This window comes from Schistocerca nitens, chromosome 9 (assembly GCF_023898315.1).
Source record: "Schistocerca nitens isolate TAMUIC-IGC-003100 chromosome 9, iqSchNite1.1, whole genome shotgun sequence".
Classification (NCBI taxonomy): Eukaryota; Metazoa; Arthropoda; class Insecta; order Orthoptera; family Acrididae; genus Schistocerca; species Schistocerca nitens.
The window spans coordinates 156,691,335-156,706,032 of NC_064622.1; the positions used below are offsets into that span (position 1 = coordinate 156,691,335).

Sequence of the window (14,698 nt, forward strand, 5' to 3'; positions counted from 1 at the left end):
ATTGGTACGTCAACGATACTCAACAGTCCGTTTTGTTGCCCTTCATGGCAAGCCATGTTGGGCTTACATTTCACGGCGAGAGTTCCGACTGCTTGTATTGGTACTTGCCAAACCCTACCATGGCCAGCAAGGTTGCCGGATCTCTCCCCAGTTGAGAACGTTTGGAGCATCACGGGCAGGGCCCTCCAACCAGTTCGGGATTATGACGATCTAAATAGCCAATTGGACAGAATAGGTGGCACGATATCCCTCAGCAGGACGTCCAACTCTGTCAGTCAGTTCCAAGTTGAATAACTGCGAGCTTAAGGGCCAGAGGTGCCTCAATTTGAGAAACTCTTTCTTTTGGATGTTGTTTGTTGTTGTGGTCTTCAGTCCAGAGACTGGTTTGATGCAGCTCTCCATGCTACTCTATCCTGTGCAAGCTTCTTCATCCCCCAGTACCCACTGCAACCTACATCCATCTGAATCTGCTTAGTGTATTCATCTCTTGGTCACCCTCTATGATTTTTCCCCTCCACGCTGCCCTACAATACTAAATGGTGATCCCTTGATGTCTCAGAACATATCCTACCAACTGATCCCTTCTTCTAGTCAAATTGTGCCACAAAATTTTCTTCTGCCCAATTCTATTCAGTCACTCCTCATTAGTTATGTGATCTACCCATCTTCAGCTTTCTTCTGTAGCACCACATTTCAAAAGCTTCTATTCTCTTCTTGTCCGAACTATTTATCGTCCATGTTTCACTTCCATATATGGTTACACTCCATACAAATACTTTCAGAAAAGACTTCCTGACACTTAAATCTGTACTCGATGTTAACAAATTTTTCTTCTTCAAAAACGCTTTCCTTGTCGTTGCTAGTCTACATTTTATATCCTCTCTACTTCGACCATCAGTTATTTTGCTCCCTAAATAGCAAAACTCATTTACTACTTTAAGTATCTCATTTCCTAATCTAATCCCCTCAGCATCACCCGACTTAATTCGATTACATTACATTATCCTCGTTTTCCTTTTGTTGATGTTCATCTTATATCCTCCTTTCAAGACACTGTCCATTCCGTTCAACTGCTCTTCCAAGTCCTTTGCTGTCTCTAATAGAATTAGAATGTCATTCTCTTGAATATATCGTCTAATTTTTCTGAAACTCTAATCATTTGTTTGTCTGTACATGTACATCACATCAAAGATTTCTGTCCCATTCGGATAATCCCTTTGTGGTACGTCTTTATTTTGTTCAAATGTTCGTGAACTCCAATGGGACCAAACTGGTGAGGTCATCGGTCCCTACTCTTACACACTACTTAAAATAACTTAAACTAACTTATCCTAAGAACAACACACACACACACACACACACACACACACACACACACCCATGCCCGAGGGAGGACTCGAACCTCCGTCTTTATTTTCTTAGGGTGTGTAGAAAAAAGTAAAATTTAGCCATAAACTCCTTTCAGGGTACCGTTCGATAACAGGACAGGCATGAAATACCGGGTGACTTTGTGATGATGTTACAAACTTTCAGGGAAGATGGAGAAGAACAAACATAATTTTATGTGCGGGGCTCTGGTCCGGAAACGAACGAGTCGAAAGTTACAAGTGAATATCGTTCTGATACCTCTGGAAGTGGAAGACATGTACCGGTACTGTCGTTACTGTGATTGTAGGGTAGGCAACTTTTAGAGGTGGTAGTATGGACCAAAACAAGGAAAATATGTTTGGTAAACATGCATCCTAAAATGCACACTGAAAAGCTATGAGCACTTCTTCAGTGTTTCACAGTAGAGAAAAAGAACAAGTGCACATAGCTCTTTGGGAATGAATTTCAGAAACCATATTTACTCCATATTATTTTCGTGTTTTGGTCCATGTTATCTCCTCTGAAAGTTGCCCGTGCTATATAATCTTCAGGGCGATTTCCGCTTACAACTTTCGACTCGGTCGTTCCCGGGCCAACTTCCCTAACCTCAAACGGATAAATTTACTTTCTTCACTATCCCTCAAAGCCTGTAACATCATCACGCAATCACCCTGTATAATACACGGTAGAATGAAAGCACTTCACCACGCGTGTTAGGGTGCTTTCGAGCTTAAAATTTAGTTGTAAATAAGCTAGAGCAAAGAGACGTGTTCGGAAGCAAAGAAAATAATTAATAACAGAAATGGATAACAGCGTGTGGGACGAAAAAATTAGGAAGAAACATGCAGCACATGAGTGCTAAAAGTAATCCATTAAACTTCGGATACACAACAAATCAGTCAAATCTAAAGGCTGTAATTGCAACTAATTACCTAGGAATTACAATTACAAACAATTTAAGTTGGGAAGAACACATAGAACATATTTTGGGGTAGGTGAATCATAGACTACGTTTTATTGGCAGAACACTTAGAAGATGCAACAGACCTACTAAAGAGACAGCCTACACTACACTTGTCCGTCATCATTTGGAATGCTGTTGCATGACGTGGGATCTTACCAGATAGAGTTAACGGAGTACATCAAGAAAGTTCAAAGGAGAGTAGCACGTTTTGTATTATCGAGAAATAGGTGAGAGATTGTCACTGACGTGATACAGGATTTGGGGTGGACATCATTAAAACAAAGGTCTCCTCCGAATACAAAAATATTTTGTTGATGCTGATGTATATAGGAAGAAATGATCATTATAATAAAATAAGGGAAATAAGAGCTAGGTGATCATTTTTTCCGCCCACTGTTCAAGATTGGAATAATAGAGAATTATTGTGAAGATGGTTCGATGAACTCTCTGCCAGGCACTTAAATTTGTACAATATCTATGTAGATGTAGAAAATCAACCAGCCTTATGTGATAAGTGTGAATGTTTCTCTGTAATAAGTGTGGATATTGCTGCATATTAGTTGGAAAGGGTGTACTCTGCAAAAATTTAGGCTTATGGTTTCATTGGGTTGCTGCTATGGGGAAGAGAATGGGGTGACTGGTGGGGCTTTGCCATGAGATTTCAGGTTATGGCATAAAGTCCGGAAAGTTAAGGAACAGGCGGCAAATATTTGTACATACAGCTTACATACAGTTGTTATCCATTTGTCGCCTGGTACGAGCGACAGGAACTAAGCGGGCCGAATCTTTTATTCTAGGAGAACGTAGTCACAGTTCTTCGAACTGCGGAAACGTCTGTTGAGAGACTGATTTTTCTATGCCAACCGCGGTTTTCGGACATGTTACAGTCTCACGTTGCCAAAGAAAGAAAGAAAGCTCGCCCAGATCAGTGCAGCGCTGCCTTTTGTGTGGGGGAGTTGCAGAATTTGAGTGTCTCGCCTGCTGGTGACACTTGGGCGCTGCAAAGCCGCAGCTGTTCGTGCCTCTCTGTCAACTCTGCAGAACGCCCGCTGCGATGTCTCCGCTGGCTTTTGTCGCACTCCGGGCAAGAAACGCCATGTGGCGCGCCAGCGGAGAAGTCGTGCCAGGGGACAGCTTTAAGGCTCCTTCACAGAAATGAGCGCTTTGTTTCAATGATTGTCCGTCAGCAGACCGAAAACTATTTCGAAATAGCACCAGAATGCCCCCAGACACCCTGGCCGTATACAGCGCTGTCCTTAAGTACGTTTGCGCGACAACAATAAGAGAAATGGAAAAAACGTACATAGCTAGAAGCATTTGGCTTCACTAGCCGCACGTGCCCTTACAGTCTATCCGTCGAATCGTGACCAGTTGTATAGGAATAAAAAAATTACGGGTACTGTTAACTCCACTTTCCCTTCTATTCTCTCAGTCCACGGACGTATGCGCTGTTGTCAGAATCTATGCTCATGATACTCAATTAGACGACTTCACAATTTCTGTCTCCGTCATTGCTTTCCTTCTTCACGTAATTCTGCTTCAAATTTTAGAATTTAGCGTCGATAGAGACAAGTTCTCAAATCAGTTAATTTCCATATTTCACTAAACGGTTGTTATTCAAGATTTTTTTTTTTTAATTCAGAACTTGATTGCAGTATGTTCTGTCATTAGGAAATGTTCTCGATGTGCACTTCCTGCTACTTGCATAAAAAACACGGCAGGCAGCACGTGGCTTCCTTAACTCCTTCTTATCATGCCTAAACAGACAACCGAAAGTGAAAGAATTATTTCTGTTTTCGGTTGAAAATAGGGAGCTCGTGATAGACTTGGTCAGGAAGTGTGACAGCGTATGCAAATTTACTTAAAAGAAACATGATATGATCTGTTTGCATTTGCAAACCTGATATGATCTGTTTGTATTTGTAAATCGTCATTTACCTTTAGGAAAGGTAAAGACTTGCGCTTGACCTAAGAAAAGTAGGGACTCCACCGCAGAAATTGTCGACCTAGAAAAAAGCGTTACACAACCTAAAATGGTGCAACATATTCAAAAATCTTAGAAAAATTGGACAAGGTGTAGGAAAAGACCGTAATACATAACATGCCGAAAAATCAAGAGGAAGAAATAAGAAGACCATGAACAAAGTGCTCGGAATAAAAAGAGTCTAAGACAGGGATATAGTATTTCGCCTCTACACCTACATCATTACTCTGCAATTCACAATTAAGTGCCTGACAGAAGGTTCATCGAACCACTTTCAAGTTATTGCTCTACCATTTCACTCTCGAACAGTGCGGGAGAAAAACGAACACTTGGATTTTTCCTCTAATTTATCTTATTTTATTATAACAATCACATCTCTCTATGTAGATTGGCACCAAAAACAATATTTTGCACTCTGAGGAGAAAGTTGGTGACTGAAATTTCATGACAAGTCCTGCTGTAGCGAAAAAGACTTTATTTTAATGGTTCAAATGGTTCAAAAGGCTCTGAGCACTATGGGACTCAACTGCTGAGGTCATTAGTCCCCTAGAACTTAGAACTAGTTAAACCTAACTAACCTAAGGACATCACAAACATCCATGCCCGAGGCAGGATTCGAACCTGCGACCGTAGCGGTCTCGCGGTTCCAGACTGCAGCGCCTTTAACCGCACGGCCACTTCGGCCGGCTTTATTTTAATGATTGCCACCCCAATTACCGTATCATATCCTCGGCACTGTCTCCCCTATTTCACGAGAATACAAACGAGCTGCCCTTAGAACTCTTTCGCTGTCCCCGTCAATACTATCTGAAGCGGATCTCACACCGCACAGTAATGCTCCAGAAGAGGGCGGACAAGAGTAGTGTAAGCGGTCTCTTTAGCAGAGAATGCTACATTTTCTAAGTTTTCTGCCAATAAATGGCATTCTTTGGTTTGCTTTCCCTCCAACATTAGCTATGGGATCGTTCCACTTTAACTTTTTTGTAGTTGTAAATCTTCAGTTTTTACTTGAATTTACGGCCAGTAGATCTGCTCGATTCAACGTGTAACCGAAATCTACTGGATTCCTTTTAAGCACTCATGTGAATGACCACAGTTTTCATTATTTAGAGTCAAAAGCCACTTTTCACACCTTACACATACCTTGTCTAAGTCATTTTTCAATTGGTTTTGAACATATGATGACTTCACAAGATGGTAAATGATAGCAAACAATCTAAGAGGTTTTCTCAGATTGTCTTCCAAGTTGTTTATGTAGATCAAAAACAGTAGAGGGAGATATTAGTGATTTACTCGATGACATTCCAGCGATTGCTACGAATTGTGATCTTTCTGACAGGAAATCACGAATCCAATCCAACAAATGAGACGATGCGCCATAGGCAAGCTATTTGATTAGAAGCCGCTTGTGAGAAATGATGTCAAACTCTTTCTGGGAATCTCAAACTATGAAATCAATTTGACATCCCCAGTCGATAGCACTCATTACTTCAACAGAATAAAGAACTAGTTATATTTCAGAAGAAAGACATTTTCTGAACCTTCGTGGTATCTCATGTCTTCGAACACAATGTATGTTCCAGAATCCAACTGGAAATCGACGTTAGTGAAATGGTTCTGTAAGTCAGCAAATTACTCCTATTCTCCAGAATGAGATTTTCACTCTGCAGCGGAGTGTGCGCTGATATGAAACTTCCTGGCAGATTAAAACTGTGTGCCCGACCGAGACTCGAACTCGGGACCTTTGCCTTTCGCGGGCAAGTGCTCTACCAACTGAGCTACCGAAGCACGACTCACGCCCGGTACTCACAGCTTTACTTCTGCCAGTACCTCGTCTCCTACCTTCTGTAAAGTTTGGAAGGTAGGAGACGAGGTACTGGCAGAAGTAAAGCTGTGAGTACCGGGCGTGAGTCGTGCTTCGGTAGCTCAGTTGGTAGAGCACTTGCCCGCGAAAGGCATAGGTCCCGAGTTCGAGTCTCGGTCGGGCACACAGTTTTACTCCTATTCTCTTTTTGGGTATTGGTGTGACTTGTGCAACTTTACAGTATTTAGGTACCGATCTTTCGACGAGTGAGCGGTCGTATATGCCTGCTAAGTGTGGAGCTATTGTATCGGCATACTCTGAAAGGAACCTGGCTGGTATAGAATCTGGACTGTACCCCTTCCCTTTATTAACTAATTTAAACTGCTTCACCTAGGATGTACACTGCTGGCCACCGTAAATGCAACACCAAGAAAGACAAGAGGTAGCACAACAAGATTTATTTTGTAGATAACATGTTGACCAAGTATCAAATGATTACGTTTACAGACGTCTGTGACAGGTGGTTCCTGCCAGAATCAGTAGCCAGAGTAGCCGCCATAGTAGGAAATCACTGCTGCCACACGTCTCGGCATTGAGTCAATGAGACGTTGGATGTGTTCCTGGGGTACAGCAGCCCAAGCAGCTTCCACACGTTGCCAAAGATCATCTGGTGTGGCAGCTGGGGATGTAATCTGGGTCACACGTTGAGCAGCCATGGACCAAATGTTTTCTTTCGGCGAGAGATCCGGAGAGCGAGCCGGCCAGGGAAGCAATTCAATCTGGTTATTGACGAAGAACCTTTGGACAATGCGTGCCACGTGTGGTCGCGCATTATCCTGTTGAAATATGGCTGTGGCCGAGCCCTGAAGGTAAGGAAGGACAACTGGCTCCAGCACCTCGGGTATGTAGCGCCGGCTACTTAAAGTACCGGCAATGCATACTAGAGGCGTGCGAGAGTAATATCCAATACCGCCCCATACCATAATACCCGGTGCAAGACCAGTGTGGCGGTGCATAATGCAGCTGTCCAGCATCCTCTCTCCACGGTGTCTCCACACTCGAATCCGACCATCGTGGTGCTGCAGACAGAAGCGTGCCTCGTCAGTAAAGACAACGTCATTCCATTCTGCCGTCCACATCCGTCTGTCATCACACCATTGGCGACGGAGACGTCTGTGGTTCTGCGTCAATGGTAGACGAAGCAATGGACGTCTTGCGGACAGACCACTCTGCTGTAAACGGCGTCGAATGGTACACGCAGACACTGGATGATGCGTTACAGACGCAATGTGCTGTGCTATGGTTCGGGATGTCACTGAGCGATCCGTCACTGCCATGCGCACAATTTGCCTATCAGCACGTGTAGTGGTGCACCGAGGTGAATGCGATCGACCACGTCGGTCTGTCGTACCATCCTGCATCCAACGGTCACATATCCGCATTACAGTTGTTTGGTTTCGTCCAACACGACTAGCGATTTCTCTGTATGATAATCCACAATCTCGGTAAGCCACTATCCTTCCTCTGTCGAGCTCGGATACTTGATCAAAAGATGTTCGCTGTTGTCTACGAGGCATAACTGATCGTCTTGTGAAACAACCACAAGGTAAACACACGTGCCGAACGTACACTCGTCGAAATCGCCAAGCCTTAAATGGCGCTATGAGGTGGCGCCACAGGCGCGCGTGATGTGCGTCTGCGCTGAAATTCTAATCAGTTGCATATCTCATCGCTGCAAACTCATGGTGAAAATTTCACTTGATTCGGATGCTTCTTTCAGGGTGTTGCATTTACGGTGGCCAGCAGTGTATAATTCTAAGCTACTCATGTTGGCAGTTGTTCTTGGTTCGAATTCTGGAATATTTCCTTCGTCTTCATTGGTGAAGGAATTTGGGAAAACCGTGTTTAGCAACTGCTTTAGTGACCCCGTCATCAGTAACATCACCATTGTTATCGCGCAGGTACTGATTGCGTATTGTGACTAGCGTACTTTACGTACGAATATACTCTCTTAGTTTTCGGCCAGATTTCAAGACAGAGTTTTTAATCTATGCATCTAAGAATCAATGACGGAAATAAAAGGAAAGGTTCAGGACTGGGATTAAAACTCGCGATGGAAGGTTATCAGTAATAATATTCGTTGATCACATTTGCTATCCTCAGTGAAAGTAACGAAGTGTTTAAGTGCCTACTGAATGAAATAGACAAATGAGCACGCAATATTGACAGAGGAAACAGCGGAAAGACGAAAGTAATGGAGAGTATCAGAAATGAGATAAGGGATAGACTTGACATTGGTAACCACGAAGAAGACAATGTTAAGGAATTTTGCTTCCTTGGAAGCAAAATTACATATAATGGAAAGACGACATGGAAATCAGACTAGCATAAGTAAAGAGACAACTCCTGACCAAAAGAGATCTTCTAGTATCATAGGCCTTAATATGAGGAAGAAATTTCTGAGAATGTACGTCTGGAGCGCAGCACACCAGTGTATCATGGACTGCGGGGAAGCCGGAAAAGAAGAGATTCGAGGCGTCTGAGGTGCGGCGCTATAGAAGGATGCTGAAAACTAGATGGACTGGTCAGATAAGAAATGAGGAGGTTCTCCGCAGAACCAAAGGGGGGATGAACAAGGCACAGGATGACAGGGCATGTGTTAAGACATCAGGCAGTAACTTCAGTGGTAGTAAAACGGGCTGGAGAGGGTAAAAACTGTAGAGGAAGATACTGATTTGAATGTATGCAACAAATTATTGTATGCGCTATTCTGAAACGAAGCCTTGGCAGAAAAAGAATGGATTCGTATGTCGTAAGTGTTTATTTGCTTTGAAATATAATTGTAGAATCAAAACCAAGACAAGTTCGACCTGCTTTAGATTACGACGCTGTATTTTAAAACATTGACATTAAGTGAGCACCCAGAAAAGTGGATTACGGAGAGGTCAACACTGACCGATGTTCTGCTCTTGGAAGCACCCGAAATTCCGCTTCATATTCGCAGGCAGTACCTAGCAGGTAAATTTATGTTGCAAGGAGTCTAATTTCTGGAACTCTCACTAGCGAGATTTACAGGAGCTTCTTCGTACAGATTGTCATGTTTCTATCGAAACAGAAAGCTCCCTACTGCACAGTATCTGCTACTTAAGAATAATGGTTCGTCAGTAGCCAGTTCCTTTCTCTCAGCTGCTCATTCCAGCAAATTCGAAATTTTACCAAAACATGAAATATCAAACATATTCACACCAACCGTGCAAGTGCACTGACCAGGTACGATAAAATAATCGCTGACTGATCGAAAATAGCTGATCTACCACACCAAAAAGAGCCCATACCTTATGAGCACTTGCTTAATAGAGTGTCTTTGCCACTTTGTAACGTAACACGGCAGAGATTCTGCGTGACATCTAATTCGAGAAGTTGTTGGTAGATTTCTAGAGGTACCTGCCACAAGATGTCTGCGCACAGCTCACGCAGTTCCCGTAAATTACGGCCCGGTGGTTTGTGAACAAGGATCTGGCGCCCGACAGCATCACAGTGTGTTCCATCGGGTTCAGATCAGGTGTATTCAGTAGCCAAGATATCAAAGTGATACTTGAAAAAAGAGACAGCATTGGTCGTATATTTTTTACTATTGCAAAATCGATTTTCTGTCACTGAGTGACCATCTTCAGTGCTAGAAGTTAAAAATTTTTTTTCACATTACGATCAGAGAGTACAACATAGAAAATCACAATTACATCTGCATATGAACATAACACTTGTTAGAAACAAACGTATATTGTATAACTTAAATTGGGATGCACTGTTGTCACTAAGCTTACGGCGATCACATAGACTGAGGTCGCTGTTTACCTGCACTTGTTCAGCAGACCTCGGTGTGACGGGGCTTGACACGCCCTCTATGTGACATGTGTCACGTGAAGACATAGTGTTATTGGTTTTGCGAATTATTAACACTAAATAACTCTTTTTACTTTTGTGAATGGTGTAGTAATTCAAATTTAAAATGTACGTACAACACATAGCAGACGCAGGAGAATATCTAAAATACATTGGCATATTGTTTTTTATAAACTATAAAACATAAAATAGATCGATGATAAGTTGTTAGTGTGCAGAACATGTGAAAAGCAAAAGATAATGCCAAAGAATAATAAATGAACAACATAAAAAGAGGCGCAACACAGGTCTTTCTTAAAAAACGTAACACCCACCATCTGGCGTGGGAAGTCAAAAGTACAACGTTCGTAATTTATGTAACAAACGTTAATACCAAGGAGTCAATATATAAAAAATAATAACGTTAATACCAAGGAGTCAAATATATAAAAAATAATCACAGTACGAAACTGCCGTTACTTAATAATTAAAATGCCGTGCAAATGTAAGGTGCGAACAAGTAGTATACATCAATCATCGAGAAACCAACATGAGGAAGGACAAGTAACAGTGTCACTTATACCAAAATGTACATCGTACTTTAGAGAAATTAAACAGACTATGCACGATATCCAGCACTTATTCAAATAAAAAAAGAATTGTTAACCTACATTAAAAATAATTACGTAAAGTGATAACCTGTTTGTATTACTTTGTGTCAACGCCTACGAGATGTCGACTGTCGTAAAATTATGTTCAGTAGGCGTCCATAAGTTCTGTAAATTACAGATCAAAAAAGAAAGAAGCATCTTTTAAAAAACCGAAATTAGTAATGTTATTAAAACAAACTGAAAACATGTGTGTCAATGTGTTGAGATAGTTGAAATAGCGTAATGTGAAAAAAAAAATTTTTAACTTCTAGCACTGAAGATGGTCACTCAGTGACAGAAAATCGATTTTGCAATAGTAAAAAATATACGACCAATGCTGTCTCTTTTTTCAAGTATACCTGTTATCTGGTCGTAGTGCACAAGACAACATGGAGTCGCCAATCAATATCAAAGTGAGTTCAGTATCATGTCACTCAAACTACTGCAGCTCGATTTGGGCCTTGTGACACCACACTAATCCTGTTGGACGATGCCATCACCTTCAGCGTAGATATCAAGCACGAAGCGATGCCGGTGCTCCGCAATAATGTTCGTGTAGTTCAGAGCTGCAGTGGTGTCTTCAGTTAATACCAGAGGTCCCATGGAAGCACAGGTGCACGTCCCTCGTGCCATAACACTGCCCTCTCCGATCTGAGTCCGTGTCACTGAGCTAGTTCTGAGCTGCAGTTCACTTGAATGAAGGCGTTTCTGGACACGACCTTGTGTAACAATAAATGTGATTCATCCGACCAGCCCACAGGTTTCCATTGATCCACTGCTCTGTCTCACTCCACACACGATGCAGTCTTAACTGAAGATGTCTGTGGGCAACATGTGAGCCTTATATTCAGCAATGTGCATTGGACGGTGTTGTGTCAGACGAAAATACACTTGCTGGTTCTATTATCGGTTCTTTGAATTGCTGGGGGACGAGTGGAACTATAACACGTAAAATACTGGTTGACTTTATTACAATATAGGTATGAAGATTTACTTTACTTGGTACAGTCCATTTCCACAGGAAATGTTCGAGTATAATGACTTTTCTGAAGAACAGAAATCTACTCTGTAGGAATCAGCATGGGTTTCGAAAAAGACGATCGTGTGAAACCCAGCTCGCGCCATTCGTCCACGAGATCCAGAGGGCCATAGACACGGGTTCCCAGGTAGATGCCGTGTTTCTTGACTTCCGCAAGGCGTTCGATACAGTTCCCCACAGTCGTTTAATGAACAAAGTAACAACATATGGACTATCAGACCAATTGTGTGATTGGATTGAAGAGTTCCTAGATAACAGAACGCAGCATGTCATTCTCAATGGAGAGAAGTCTTCCGAAGTAAGAGTGATTTCAGGTGTGCCGCAGTGGAGTGTCGTAGGACCGTTGCTATTCGCAATATACATAAATGACCATGAGGATAACATCGGAAGTTCACTGAGGCTTTTTGCGGATGATGCTGTGGTATATCGAGAGGTTGTAACAATGGAAAATTGTACTGAAATGCAGGAGGATCTGCAGCGAATTGACGCATGGTGCAGGGAATGGCAATTGAATCTCAATGTAGACAAGTGTAATGTGCTGCGAATACATAGAAAGAAAGATCCTTTATCATTTAGCTACAATATAGCAGGTCAGTAACTGGAAGGAGTTAATTCCATAAATTATCTTGGAGTAGGCATCAGAAGTGATTTAAAATGGAATGATCATATAAAGTAGATCGTCGGTAAAGCAGATGCCAGACTAAGATTCATTGGAAGAATCCTAAGGAAATGCAATCCGAAAACATAAGAAGTAGGTTACAGTACACTTGTTCGCCCACTGCTTGAATATTGCTCACCAGTGTGGGATCCGTAACAGACAGGGTTGATAGAAGAGATAGAGAAGATCCAACGGAGAGCAGCGCGCTTCGTTACAGGATCATTTAGTAATCGCGAAAGCGTTACGGAGATGATAGATAAACTCCAGTGGAAGACTCTGCAGGAGAGATGCTCAGTAGCTCGGTACGGGCTTTTGTTGAAGTTTCGAGAACATATCTTCACCGAAGAGTCAAGCAGTATATTGCTGCCTCCTACGTATATCTCGCGAAGAGACCATGAGGATAAAACGAACAATACGAAACTGGAATAGAAGGGAGAACCGATAGAGGTACTCAAAGTACCCTCCGCCACACACCGTCAGGTGGCTTGCGGAGTATGGACGTAGATGTAGATGATGTAGAATGTTCTGAGTATGTGGCGAAAAGTACCAACATGGCTTTATCCTGAGAATGTCATTATCACACGACTAGTTCGGACGGCACATTACCGCCATCCTCAAGCCCCACTACTGCCGAAAGAGTATCTGATTTATATGAAATGTAATAGTCAGCCAAAAGTTTGCACGCAATTTTTTACCACATTAACAGATTTCGATAGTTCAAAGACTATCTTCATTTGAATGGTAAAAGTTACATGAAATCACATGACACCTTCGAAATTTCAGCAACAGTGCTCTCGTCAAATGACGTGTTTTTGTTCGAATGCATGGTTTCGCGGCGATATGAATTAATAAAATTTTATCGGGCTTCCAGCCGCGTCAGGTGGTTAAAATCCCACGAGCTTTCGGCCGAGGTCTCCTTAGTCAGCCCGCATCTCGTGGTCGTGCGGTAGCGTTCTCGCTTCCCACGCCCGGGTTCCCGGGTTCGATTCCCGGCAGGGTCAGGGATTTTCTCTGCCTCGTGATGGCTGGGTGTTGTGTGATGTCCTTAGGTTAGTTAGGTTTAAGTAGTTCTAAGTTCTAGGGGACTGATGACCATAGATGTTAAGTCCCATAGTGCTCAGAGCCATTTTTCTCCTCAGTCATTGTCAAGTGTTACGCCTGACTGCTGCGTCGCCGTGTCCGCGTCGTTACATAGCCGCACTGCTGGCTGTGACGTCACTAGTGCTCTCTTCCTCGCCATACATGGTAATGGTTTCATCCCGCGGCAGTTGCGCCCGTTTTAACCTCGCGATGGCCGGGTCCCAGGCTGTGCCGAGCTGCAAACCGCCGTCCTTGTTGATGGTGTTTTCACTCCGTCTTCAGGACACGAGTGGCCTAACGGGATCATCCGACCGCCCTGTCATCCTCGGAGCAGGATGCGGATAGGAGGGGCGTGGGGTCAGCACAGCGATTTCCCGGTCGTAAGATGGTATTCTTGACCGAAGCCGCTACTATTAGGTCGAATAGTTCCTCAATTGCCATGACGGGGCTGAGTGCACCCCGAAAAATGGCAACAGCGCATGGCGGCCTGGATGGTCACCCATCCAAGAGCCGACCACGCCCGACAGAGCTTAACTTCGGTGATCTCAAGGGAACCGGTGTATCCACTGCGGTAAGGCCGTTGCCATTGATGGTGTTTTCAGAGGTTTTTATTTCAATAGCTTCTTTTATGACGCTATCCCAAAATCCCTTCGTCCTCATAACGACAGATGTTTCGTCGAATACAATTCGGTGTCCATTTTCTAAGGCGTGTTCTGCCACGGCTGGTTTTTCTGGATAGCGTAGGCGTAAGTACCTCTCGTGTTCGATGGAAAACCAATGGGCACCTCAGCCACAGTGTCTACAGGAAAGCGACACACACAGATCGGTATCTGCACGCTCTCAGCCACCACCATCCGGCACAAAAACGTGGCGTTCTGAATCCCTCGTCCATCGTGCTAAAGTCGTCTCAGACGCTGAAAATCTGCCACTAGAACTGAACCACCTCCGAAAAGTCTTCCGGGAAAACAGGTACAGCCACGGACAGGTGTCACAGGCTATATCTGGTGTGACACGCAAGAAACACACCAACAGAGAAGAGAACACCACCGAAGAAGAAAGCAAGAAGCTCGTATTACAGTGTCGGGAAAGATTAGCCGGCTCTTGAAGAGATACAACATTTCATCGGTGTTCAGGCCCTCAGCAAAAATTCAACAGCTCAAGAGGCATGTCAAAGATGATCTAGGGCCAAACAGTACGCACTGTGGAGCATCGCCAGAAGGAACAAGAGAGGTGATTACGCCTACGCTATCCAGAAAAATCAGCCGTGGC

General features: G+C 43.3%; 1 pseudogene; it reads right to left on the bottom strand.

Annotated features, from left to right (window-relative positions):
• Positions 1–13,896: 13,896 nt before the first annotated feature.
• LOC126204684 (5S ribosomal RNA) lies at positions 13,897–14,014 on the bottom strand (annotated as a pseudogene).
• Positions 14,015–14,698: the final 684 nt, after the last annotated feature.